Source organism: Daphnia pulex, chromosome 2 (assembly GCF_021134715.1).
Source record: "Daphnia pulex isolate KAP4 chromosome 2, ASM2113471v1".
Lineage (NCBI taxonomy): Eukaryota > Metazoa > Arthropoda > Branchiopoda > Diplostraca > Daphniidae > Daphnia > Daphnia pulex.
Window position 1 is genome coordinate 11,028,031 of NC_060018.1, and position 12,205 is coordinate 11,040,235.

General features: G+C 36.2%; 1 long non-coding RNA gene across 1 annotated transcript; it reads left to right on the plus strand.

Annotated features, from left to right (window-relative positions):
* Positions 1-5,675: 5,675 nt before the first annotated feature.
* LOC124188983 lies at positions 5,676-7,982 on the plus strand. Its single transcript, XR_006872557.1, has 2 exons — positions 5,676-6,220; positions 6,303-7,982. It is a non-coding gene; the product is annotated as an uncharacterized LOC124188983 (long non-coding RNA).
* The last annotated feature ends 4,223 nt before the right edge of the window (positions 7,983-12,205 follow it).

A 12,205-nucleotide genomic window follows, 5' to 3' on the forward strand; every position in this document is an offset into this window, starting at 1 on the left:
GTCACCCACATGTGCGTGTCAAAAAATATGGTATGTATGGTTTTCTGACCGGATTGATGTTGAGATCTAATGTCCGTGTCTGTTTGACGACGCTGGGAGAAGACGGTCGGCACATGTTGTATGTTTATCAAACCACATCGGTCGGTTGACCCACATGTGGTAAGAGCAATAAGAGAACCAGTTATTTACTTCTTGATCCTGGAGCTTAATAAAATGTATACTTGTCGCAATGCTATGTTTTGGTAATGAGCCAGTTTGGATTACTTTGGAAACTATAAATAAAGGCGCTCGTGTTTCTTTTTAGGGTTTTATGTTTTTATTTTTTTTCTATCAAAATCAATTGTATTATACCATTTTATTTTAATTTATTATCATGACCATCCTTCCCAACTACCCCAAATCAATGTTACACTCCATTGGTCAAAATCGATTTCCCCAAACTATGATGCCCATAGATGCTCTGCTGAAAATATTTCTTGGTATGATTAAGATATATTTTTATTCTTCGATGGAATCAATATTCAAGTAGAATAAGGACATCGCATATCACCGACGTTACATCCACCCTCAACGACCCCCCCCCCCCCACCAAAAAAAAACTAAACACAGGGTAGACAACTAGACATGACATCCCCGTCTTAAAAGAGGTTCGGAGAAGTAAAGGGGTATACTAAAGAGGTTCAGAGAAGTAAAGGCGAAGTTTCAAAAGTGGTCTGACAGATTTGATAGAAGAAATTTTATTAAAATATTCAAACTAGCTAGAGTTATGATTTTGACGCACAGGCGTCATATACGCTGCATAAACAGTGAACGCTGAAAATAAACAAAATACTAAAGCTAGTATAGGCAGCATTGCAAAATTTGCTTTATTTATGTAGAGCTCCAGCATATTCGTAAAGCTGAAGTTGGATCAACTCATAGCCTTCTCTATTTAGGAAGCCGAAAGGATATTCTCTACCGTGTGGGAAAAGTGAAGCACATATTGGTCACTTCCTCAAATTTCCCTTTCTCCAATTGGACCAACGGGAGCCACCTGGTGGTAAGAGGAATCAATAAATCACCCGGTAACTTTTTAAAAATGTATTGCTAGTCAACAAGTCTGATATTTTGAAAGAACTTGCAATGCTATAGGGAAATAGAAACTTTCTCTTAGTGGCATAGGATAAGTAGCAAAACTAAAAAAAAAAATAGGGCACGACATACCAACCTCTTCTATAACTATTCTAAAATAGACAATATTCTCGACGAAGCAAGCATTTTCATCACTTCTCATTAAAAAAACGTCTTCTTGCCAAATTAAAAAAATAAATGATAAAGAAGGAATCAAGTTTCATGAAAACCAGCATCCATGGAACTCTATTTTCAAAACTAACTCCTTGGATTATGGCCCATTCTAGTTAGAGTAACAAATTCACTTGATAACCGGCCATTTGTTGTCAGCCTTTTTATGGGTAAGGGAAACCCACCAAACCTCTAAGATTTTATAAAATCATTTCTAGAAGAACTGATAGCTTTACAAATTGAAGATTTCAATTCGAAGAAATTTTTTATTCAATTAAGTTATCTTTCTTCGTGTGTCAGACCCCTGCTAGAGCAATTCTTAAATTTATTGCTGGTCATACTGACATTTTGGGTGTGAGCGATACCATCAGAAAGGCGTTTACGGCTTGGTGTATCGTTGCACTACCTTTCCCGAAATTACTGGGTTTTTAGAACTGACACCTCTTCCCGAGCCAAGTAACACCGACAACATAATAAAGATTTAAGCCCATTGCTAGATTTAAAAATTGACGTGATATCTTGTTTTCCTGTGAACTATCTATATGCATCTGGTTCTTCTTGGAGTTTAAAAGAACAAATGTCATCACTTTTACTAGAATCACAAACTCTTTTCTGATTCAATAAGAAATTTGAAATAAACTCCTAATTTTTTTCATATTTTTTGTAATTGAAAGAGTGAACACAAAGAGAATAAACATCGAAGTCAGTGGTAAATTTTAGATTTTGTGTGGGTACTGCAGCTTGTATTGCTATTTTCCTTAGAAATTTAAGATATTTGAAGAACAATTTTCAAACAAGGTACATAAATAAATAGGTAATTACCTAGTTAAAAACTTTACCTAGTTATTTTTACTACTTTTACTATTACCTAATACCTAATGTTTTAGTAATAACCGTACATAGTTTAAGCAAAAACTAGATAAGTATCTTAGTTGTGCATAGTTTAAAAAAAATAGTTATTTATATTTATACCTACTTTTAAAAAACTAGGTTACCATCACTAAGCAGAATCAGAGGTTTTAGTATTATATGCAGACCAGTCGAGAACACATTTTCAAGCCCACCGCTTCTGTTCAAGATTTTAAATGTAATTCTAAAATGTTGGTATTTAAAATACACTTTCTTACAATCCTAACTATACATCATTACATATTTTTGTACTTTCAGTTAAACGCCTCATTCAAGTGTGTGTTTTGCACAAGTACTTAATAATTCGACTTGTTATGGGTTTTCTGTAAAGCATGTGAATAATGCAGCAACAATGTGTTTAATAACCCGGAATTGAGAAACACAGTTTCTCTTTTTTAACGTTTACAGTTTTTACATTTAATCCCTCCCCCTAATGTACCTCGTTCTGATTCTATAATACCCTTCCTAAACGTCTTTTAACCATTCATCTTCCGCTACAAAATATACCTTTAATTGGAGGTAGAGAGGCTGTTTTTGGTAGCTCCCTCGTCCCAAGCATCCTCTATAGTCAAAAGCATTCGAATTCGCAGCAATTGGATCCAAGACGTACTTTTTTACAATTCAAGCTGCAAGGTTTTGAATTCGCTAAGGACCTTTTACTAAAACTGTCAACCTCGATTGTCCCTGTACGTAGAATACTTTGATGTTCAGTTGTGGGAGGTGAAATTTTAGTGAAATATTCGGTGGCTCTCTATGCCCACGGAGGTTTTCATAAAGTATTAGAAACCAGAGAAGAACACATTTTCAAGCTAATCCCCAGAGGAAGATATATTGCCACCCAAATAAAAGGAAATGTATGTAAAAAATTAAGGAAATGTTATGGCTTTCGTTTCTATCCGAGATTTTCAAGGTAATTTTGGAATATAGCTATTAATACATTTCTTACAATCTCTTTTATGTTTAGATATTAAAATGTGTAATAAAAGTAGAAGAAACAGACCCGTAAACACATCCGTTAAGAGCGAAAAAAGAACCAACATTTTATTTTTTTATCCTGGGGCTTCAAAAAATTAATGCAATGTTTTAGTGATGAATCGGTATGGGTTACTTTGGAAAATACAAGTAACTTGAAGGTATGTTTTCTTGTTGAGATGCCATGTTTTTATTCTTTGTTTTATATCAATTTCACTTGCATTATACAGAGTTATTGAAAATAATTATTATATGGCAATACTTTCCAACTACCACAAATCAATGTGGTTGTTGCTCTTTTGGCAAAAACTAATTTCCTCAATTAATGATGCTCTTCGATTCTCTACTGAAAATATGTGTTAGTCTGGTAGAAATATAACTTTGTTCTTCGATGGATGCAATATTCAAGTTAAATGAGGAGTTGAGGACATTTCATCTCCCGACGTTACACCCCCTCCAAATAACCAGAAACAGCGTAGACACCAATTTTCCGTCTTTGCAGAGATTGGGAGAAGTAAAAGAGTGTAAAAAAGTGGGATGAAAGATTTTAAAGAAGGAATTTCATAAACATATGTAATAACTAGCTGGAGTTATTATTTTGAAGATCAAGCGGTATATACACTGCACAAACAGTAACGCTGAAAATAAATTAAATACAAAAGCTAGTAGGCAACATGTGCTAAATTTTCTGTATGTTAAGCTTAAGGTTGATCAACTCCACAATACGCGACAAATCAATTTCCAATGGCCTGTGGAAATACAATTTATGATCCTCCCTATTTCCCATCCTTCTTTTCCTTCCTTTTATTCCTTTTGAACACTAAAATTTTTTTCTGCTACCATCTCGCAGCAGACATAAAAAATATTTATTAGATTTTGTTACCCAGTTGCGAGTTTTGAGGAAGAGGCTTGATGTCGTCATGGCCCTTCCAAAGCCCATTGAAGGGCAAACTGGAAGAATGGACTCTTCTTAGATGAAGAACTTATCAAAAGAAAGATAATTGGAGGAATGTTTTCCATGACAAAATTTTGCACCTGAAAAAAGCTGCACAAATAGAAATAAATCTCTTGTTCAATAGATGCCTATAAACTTTTAGCTGGTTAAAATTGTGCATAATGAAACAATTTTGTCAATGAACAACGAAAGTCATCTGAATAAAGAGGCGTGGAAACGAAATTTTTGGGGTTGCCCATTAGAAGGCAGGGGTGAGGGAGCAGTTTATTTAAAGCGCAAATTTTTACTGCTTTTTGGCAGCAGAGTAAAGTGTAAATTTCTTAAGTAGGAGGATGGGAGATAGAGGATATCGACATAAACCGTTGCAGCAGGCCAATGGAAACCGTCTTGAAGAATTCCAGCAGTCCAGCTCTATATAAAAAAATTGGCAATGTTGCATAGTAGATTTGTATTTTTCTTATTTTTCACGTCACTGTCTGTGTAGCGTCTTTGTCATCTGTACGTCAAAAATATAACTCTAGCTAATTTAAATATGTTTATGAAATACCTTATTTAAATCTGCCAGACCACTTTTGAAATTAAGCCTTACTGTAGTGACTTACCTATTGAGAAAACTTTATGCTCCATGGTTTCCCATCTTGACAAGAATATCCCAATATATTCCTTTGACAGATAGCTCCTGACAACAAAAGCATCCAACCCTGTTCTTCTCGAATCTCTTTTTCAAAAAAGGTCAAACAAGAAATAGGCCGGAATTCCGAAAATCTTCCGGGGATTTTTTCGAGTAAATTTCATATCCCTTCATCTTGCAAAATTTTATCTTCAAAAATCTTGTATCGTGGGTAAGATAGAGAGTAGGCATCAGCAGCAATTAGTTTCTTTAAAATTGCGGAAGTGTGTGCTTACTTCACCAAACTATTTACTTTTTTCTTACATAAATTGTAGTAAAAAATCTCCTATTTACATTCTTACAAAATACACGAGGCATAATTCAGAAATTAGTTTCGTAATTCTTCTTCTTTATTTTTTCTTAATTCTCTCCAGCGCATTATTATTTACCGTGTGTGAATTTTGAGGAAAATTAAACGAATTTAATATATTATTGAATATAATATTATTGAATACTTTATAAGCTTAATGTATAAGAACCAATATAATAATCAATATAATAAAGAATAATATGGGTACAGTAAGAATTTCATGTATATTTGAAATTATTTTAAAGTGTAACACGAATGGAGATTACTTAATCAAAGTAAAAGCTGACATGGCATCCCTGACACATAATCTCTGAGAGATTTTGACATTTTATTCCCTGAAATAACATCTCCCTCAAGAAATTGTTTTTTCGCCGGAAAAAGGCAGGACATGTCAAGTTAAAAATTATTATTATTATATTTTATTATATAATTATTTAAATTAGTAGTAAAATAGACTTTTTGACATATAAATTCGACAGACGTGCGTCAAAGAATCTCGCTGTTACGTTCAAATGCCGTATTCTTTTATATATCTAACTATTGAATTGTTTTGTTCTATTTGAAATATAGGTATGTCTTGGGTGCGGCACCGTGACGTCAGGTAAGACTAAACTTGACTGACAGTTACAAAATAAAACGATCGATCATTTTTTCTTTCTTTTTATCGATTAGTTTTCTAACTGTGGCCAGTCATACGTACTCGTCCGATCAGCGATTCCGTGCGGTTCACAAACCTTATTTCGGAGAGCAGCCGCCGTCAGCGTCGCATTCCGGGCCATCGGGTTCGGGCGGCAGCAACGGCGGCAGCAGTAAACCGTTTCAGCAAGTCCAGCACCTCAAAAGTGACGATCTGGAGAGTCTGACAGACACTTACTCCGATTGGGGCTTGGAAATACACTCGAGCCAGCCGCGTGACAGCGGCATCTACGAATGTCAGATCAGTACGACGCCGCATCACAGCCTCTTTGTGCATCTCAGAGTAGTCGGTAAGTGATTGTTACAACTGTCACTCACCTCTCCCTTATCCACTTGGGGGCGGCGATTTACTCCGGCACAATTCAATGAAACGTTCCGGCTCGTCAGCTACTTTGCAAAACCGAGCCATTCAACCCTCGACTTCAATGTGAGTGCTCCATTTTCAGAATAATTGATTGTTGTGTCAGATTATTATTTTCATCGACATTTTATTTACTTTACTTTTCCAGTTCTAGTTTGGCCGTCTCCGTGACCAGCGGTGCGAGTAAGTCGCCCACCCAACAACAAAGTGATTGGAACCAGAAATTTTTCGGAAGCAAGCAGAACAAAGGTGAGATCGAGTCATTGACCGTTCAGCTTGCTTGCTTCATTCTTTCCTCCTTCCCTGCCTATCGCCGTAAAGAACTAAAAACTTGGGTGTTTTGGAGCTTAATTAATTGAATGCTGGGTGTGCGCTTTTTTTTTTTTTTTAATTAGTCTCTCCATCCAAATAGTAGTCCATCTGGTTTGTCGTTTTTTTTTTCACTCGTTTCTGCTTTGTGGATGTCTATTCCGATCTTTAATTAGTGCTTAGTGCATTCATGCATTGCTAATGTTTACGCCAGCCGTCAGTAAACGACTCAGCGGTGGTCAAACATTTCTTTCTTGTTTTCGTCTCGTTCGTCTTGTTTTGTTCACATGTCTTTGCTTCTTTAAGATATCCCTGAAATAATAATTATTCTTCGGAAGATCCAATCATGGTTAAAGCAAGAAACAGTTCTGCTGAAGTCAGAATCATCTGAGGGGGAAAAAACTGAAATGCAAAACTTGCATTAATTGCATCTCATTAATTTAAAATGATAAACTCACTGTCAACAGTAGTAGCAGCACCAGTACATTGGAACTTTAAAGCTAGATAGAGAAAAAGCGGATTTCAAATATTTTTTTACTCCCGCACAGCCTGTGCTCTAGCAAGCAATCCTGTCATAAAAATTACCAACTAAGACTGGAAAGGAAATTTTACAATAGGGCCCACATGCGGTAGCGTCACCTACTAGAGGTAGAAGGGAGGTATGAGGGTAGTCACCATTACTTTCAAAATGGCACCTATTCATAGACGTCTTCTATGACAGTTGGGCATTAGTGCAGTTCCCGATGAACAAAATGCTCGTTATTTCCTTGTTGTGGTTGCAGGTCTGTAAACTTAAATAGTAACCTTAAAATGTCATTCTGGTCCGAAGAATGGAATGGACGCAACTGGAACTATCGAGTTATATCTGCGCCCAACCCACCGTCCGGCTGTTTCTTTGACGACTGCTGATCTTCAACTTTAAGGTAGGACATCTCTTACGCAACGAACTTACTACTATTTTCAAGCAGTTATTTAGTATATATGATTTGTAACTGTGTCTCTTGTAATTTGATTCAGCCTGGATTTAAGCTGGTATCAACGGAGCTGCTTTTGAAGCTTCCATTACTGGAGGTTTTACTACAGCGATCGCCTGTCTGCAAGCAACTGACTAAAGAATCAAATGGGACCCTTGACAGCGTGTTGTAGAGTCCAGATGGCTGCTTTTTACGCATGAACTGCTCCAAAAACCAACGTTGTCATCTGATATGTTTGTAGCGGCTTCTTAATTCCAAATTCACGAAAAATGAATCGCTGAAGAGATTGATGCTTACTCGGGACATTGATTCGATGGTAAAAGGCTGACATATCAGCGGAGAGTGCAAAAGAGCACTCCCTTGATCTCAAAGAATTCGTACTAGCTTTGGGAGCAACGGCGGCCCACGGAAAAGTTGGGTGTTGAGCACAAATTATCAAGAACACATTGCTCAACATATCCCAAGTCTGGTTCCCAGTCATCCCAATCAGTGGCTCTGTTAACAAAACATTTTTTGTTATTTATAAATAAATAGCAAATATGATGGTTTGATGGTGATATGATGTTGATAGTATAATACCGTTCGTTATTAGTGGAATATTATAATGTGGGGGTTATTAGTGAATGACTTGAGCAAGAAAGGCCGGGGCAAGGCTGGAGTGTCGTAAATTTACTTGAATCCATTTAAGATGGTTAAGAAAGTAAGCAGGATCTATCAGATAAACAGGATTGATTGGGGTCAAGCATGTACCAATCGATCGCCTTCACCTGCTCAGCACAAGCCGCGAGACCGGATTGATTTTTGGCACTGTCAGGACATTTGTTTTTTGTTTTTTTAAGTTTCTTGTGTTGTTTTTCTACCTCCACATTCAGTTTTGATATCATTCTTACGTGCTCTTTTATCTCTGAGTATACTTCTTGTATTTTTTCCTAGTCAATTTCTTCACCGTCGGTTCATCTTCTTGGTCATCCTCTAGATTGACCTCTGTGGCTTTCGCCTTTTTTGGTGTTTTCATCACGTTTTTAATTTTGTGATTAGACACTTAAAAATAACTTCTCCATTTCCATCTGGAATCCGAACATCAGTTTTTTTTTCCATGAACCATACAATGGACCATACTCATGTGGTTGTGGCTGCTTCAAAAAATCATGAACACCACAAAGAGTGATAGTGCACAATTTACCAAGGGAAAGCAAAGGTAAAAATATTATAGTTGAAAGATTGTGAACCGCAATTTAAAAAACTAAAACATCGATTCTCACATTTTTTTTTCATCCGGAATTGAAGTTTGGCCTTTGGATCAACCTGTCTTCAAGCGTTAACTACACATTGCCCTGTAAGGAGTCAAATTGTTAAATGGTAATCAAGTTAATAGAAAAATGTTAGTAAATAACGCATTGCTTTTGATACAGGTAATTTTGGTGGGATCCATCAAATCTGTTTCAAGTTTCCAAATAAATGTGTAGCTTATGTAATGCACCAAATAAACGGTATTGCAAATAAACGGTATTTCTAATTATATTTCTCTTTCTCTCAATTCAATACAATATCCATCGTCATTTTGATTCCAAATGTCAAGTAATCTAATTGTCTTTCGTTCGGTAGATGGTCAAGAAGCTACTTTCCCAAGAAGTAAGTACCAAGAAGCCACTGTTAGATCATCCAAGAAGCCACTGGGTTTCTGGCACTGGCTTCTTGACTAGTGTAATCATAAGTGGTGAATTCTTTGTCATAACCTAATCTAGCTTCTCGGTCAGAAAGCATCCAAGAAGCCACACTAAATTCTCATTTTACTTTTAAGAATTGATTAGAGTCTACCAACTAGACTTTATAAAATTTGGTGACACGGCGGTAGACTTTACGCTCAAAGGTTTTCCGGGGGGAAAGGGTAGAACAAGGGGTGAAAGGGTAGAACAAGGGGGGAAAGGGGGAAGAAAAGGGGAAAGATAAGAAGAGGGTCGAAAAAATTCGGATGGCGTTCTTCATTTTTTCATTGTTTACTTTTTTTGCGTATTTTTTAAACGATATAAATTGAGTAAACCAACACAAATTTCAGCTCACAGTTTACTACCGATTTATTGCAGATTGGATATCAGATTTTCAGTACGAATAGTACAAATGTTTTTGCGATAAAGTGTTTACCTGAATATGAAACTTTAAAGTAATTAATTTTAAAAATGAAAAAGTACAGATAAACCTTGAGTTGTGCTGTATTAAACAGAAAAGTAATAATAAAATGGTAAAAATTCGTTCGAACAAACGAAAATAAGCACAATAATGAGGGAAAAGAGCGAATTGGTAAAAGACTGTAACGAATAAAAATAATAATAAATAGAAAGCGAAAGTTGATAACCGTTACATTCTTATTTTCTACACCTTTTTGGAAGCCATACAAGCTTTTTTTTGTTGTCAGGTTGTTTGTATTGTCACCTTTTCTAACTGATCCTTAGAACTAAGTTCAGCCGACAAGAGACCACCAGACACTGACATGACTATAGTTGTGAATTCTTCAGTTGGCTTCTGACTGGGATGAGAGAGTGGAACAAAAATGTCCTCAGTACAAACTGCTCCTACTATCTTCTGAAGGGGCTGAGAGAACGGAACTGAAATCTGCCCATTGCAAGCTGATGGTACTGGCTTGTGAGTGGTTTTAGAGAAGGGAATAGAAATTATTTAGGTGATTGGCAATGATTTGAAGCAACCACTAGCTTAACCTAAACACAGAAATTTGATGAATATAAGGGAAAAATTTTTGTAAACTTTAAAACTTACATAATCACTTAGCCTCCCAGTTATATCCCTCCTTTGACTTGCCATTGTTCTCATAGAGCATTTTTCGAGCGATACGTTGGAATGATAGCCATAAGTACACGTCACAATACCGCCAAATAGGTTTTTTGGTGTAGAAAACTGCTGGGCATTTGTATATCAAACAAATTTCTTTGGCCCAACTAGAATTCTTCCACGGTTTCTGGCATTGGCCGAATTTGAATTTGCCAGCTGCATTATCCCTTAATCTTGATTTCCACCCAGCAACCGATTTCCCATGTTTAGGCATATTCAGTTATAGTTAAGAAAACTGAATAATTGCATATGAATTAGTCCTAGTAGTCCTATGAAAGAGCTAGAAACAACTAGGGTTGGCTTCATATATTGCGATAAGCCTATTGAAAAACATTAATAGGTATTTTTTTTGTTTTCAATGGGTCTTAACTATATTAATAACGTATAAATTACCTTGAGTAACTCATCGGCTAGAGTTAAGAAACCTCAAGCTGAATGGTCACCTAGTGTTATGAGAGAGCGAGACAAAAACAAGGTTGGCTGGATATTGAAAGAAGCTTATTGAAAAACATAAATCATTGTTGTTGGGTTTTCAACGTGTGCCTTAACTACTAAAAAACTATTAATCACCTTCAGGAATGAGTATTGAGTCACTCATCGGCAAGAGTTAAGAAAACTCAAGGTGAATGGGCATTTAGTTCTATGAGAGAGCGAAAATAAAATCAAAAACTGAACTACCCACAATGCCTTAATTAATTCTGTTACCTTTTCATTCAATATCCTGATTAAGGAAACCTGATTTATAAGGAAAAAGGATGGTCAAGAATATGGAAATTTTCTCATGTATGTTATGATTTTTTTCAGGAATATTACAATGAACCTATGTATTTGAAATGAAGGAAGACAAGATAGTTAACTTTATATGTTCTACATGCAGACATATGAGAAACCTAGTGCGTCTAGTTCAGTAGATGCTGGTGCGCAATTCGACTCTATTAGACAACGTCTATGGATTAGATTCATTTATTCCTCGAGATAGTTCAACACCGGATATTCCTACCGATGAAGTGGTACAAGTAGCGGAAGCTTCTACAGTCATCTTTAGTCAGTGTGACCGCAACCGAAATGTAAAAATTTTGTCTTAAATAACATCATTTTTTATTGAAGGTGTTTTAGTCTTCACACTAACTTTTTGCCAGGGTCAAACTGCTTGTTTATATCAAGATAAAAATTCCACGGGTGGAAGCTACGATTGAAGTGATGAAGAAATGAATCAAACAAGTGAAGCAGTTGAAAAAAATGGTCCCATATCCAAGGCAGAGAAATTTACTTGAAAACCGGTAATTGCGATAAGCTTGAATACACGAAATTGCTTAACATTACTAACTAAATTTTAATTTCATACGTGCACAGCTCAATTCTATGATTGCATCGAATAATGACGATCAACAGTTGATAGATAAAGTTGACACACGGTACATGTATGGTACATTACTAGCTATTTGCTATTCTAAAAAGTTTACTTTTCATACTAACTACTTTATACTTTCATTTTCTTATCAGAATGAAAAGATCGTCACCCATCAAGATAAACCCCATACTTCAGTTTCCAAGGGTTCATCCGAGTCTGAATTTCACAGAATCAGCGAAGCTGCAAAAACTGTTTATTTACAGAGGGGTGAGTGGCATCCAGAAGTGGCAAAGCGTTTCAAGACAACAGATCCCACGGGCCTAGCCAAATTGTTTAGTATTATTAAAAGCCAATCACCCGCAAGAGACAGTATAAAGAGCTTAATGAAATTTCATCTACAACTGAGTCATCACAGCAAGAACCACGGACAGAAGCTAGTGTTAGATCTGCATTCAGGAAACATTTGAAGAAGAATATGACGTATTTGTCTCCAGTGCATCCCTTCTAGAATCCGATAGTGAAAGTGACGGTGGTAGTGATCGAACCAACTCTTACGTTAGTGATGAAAATAGA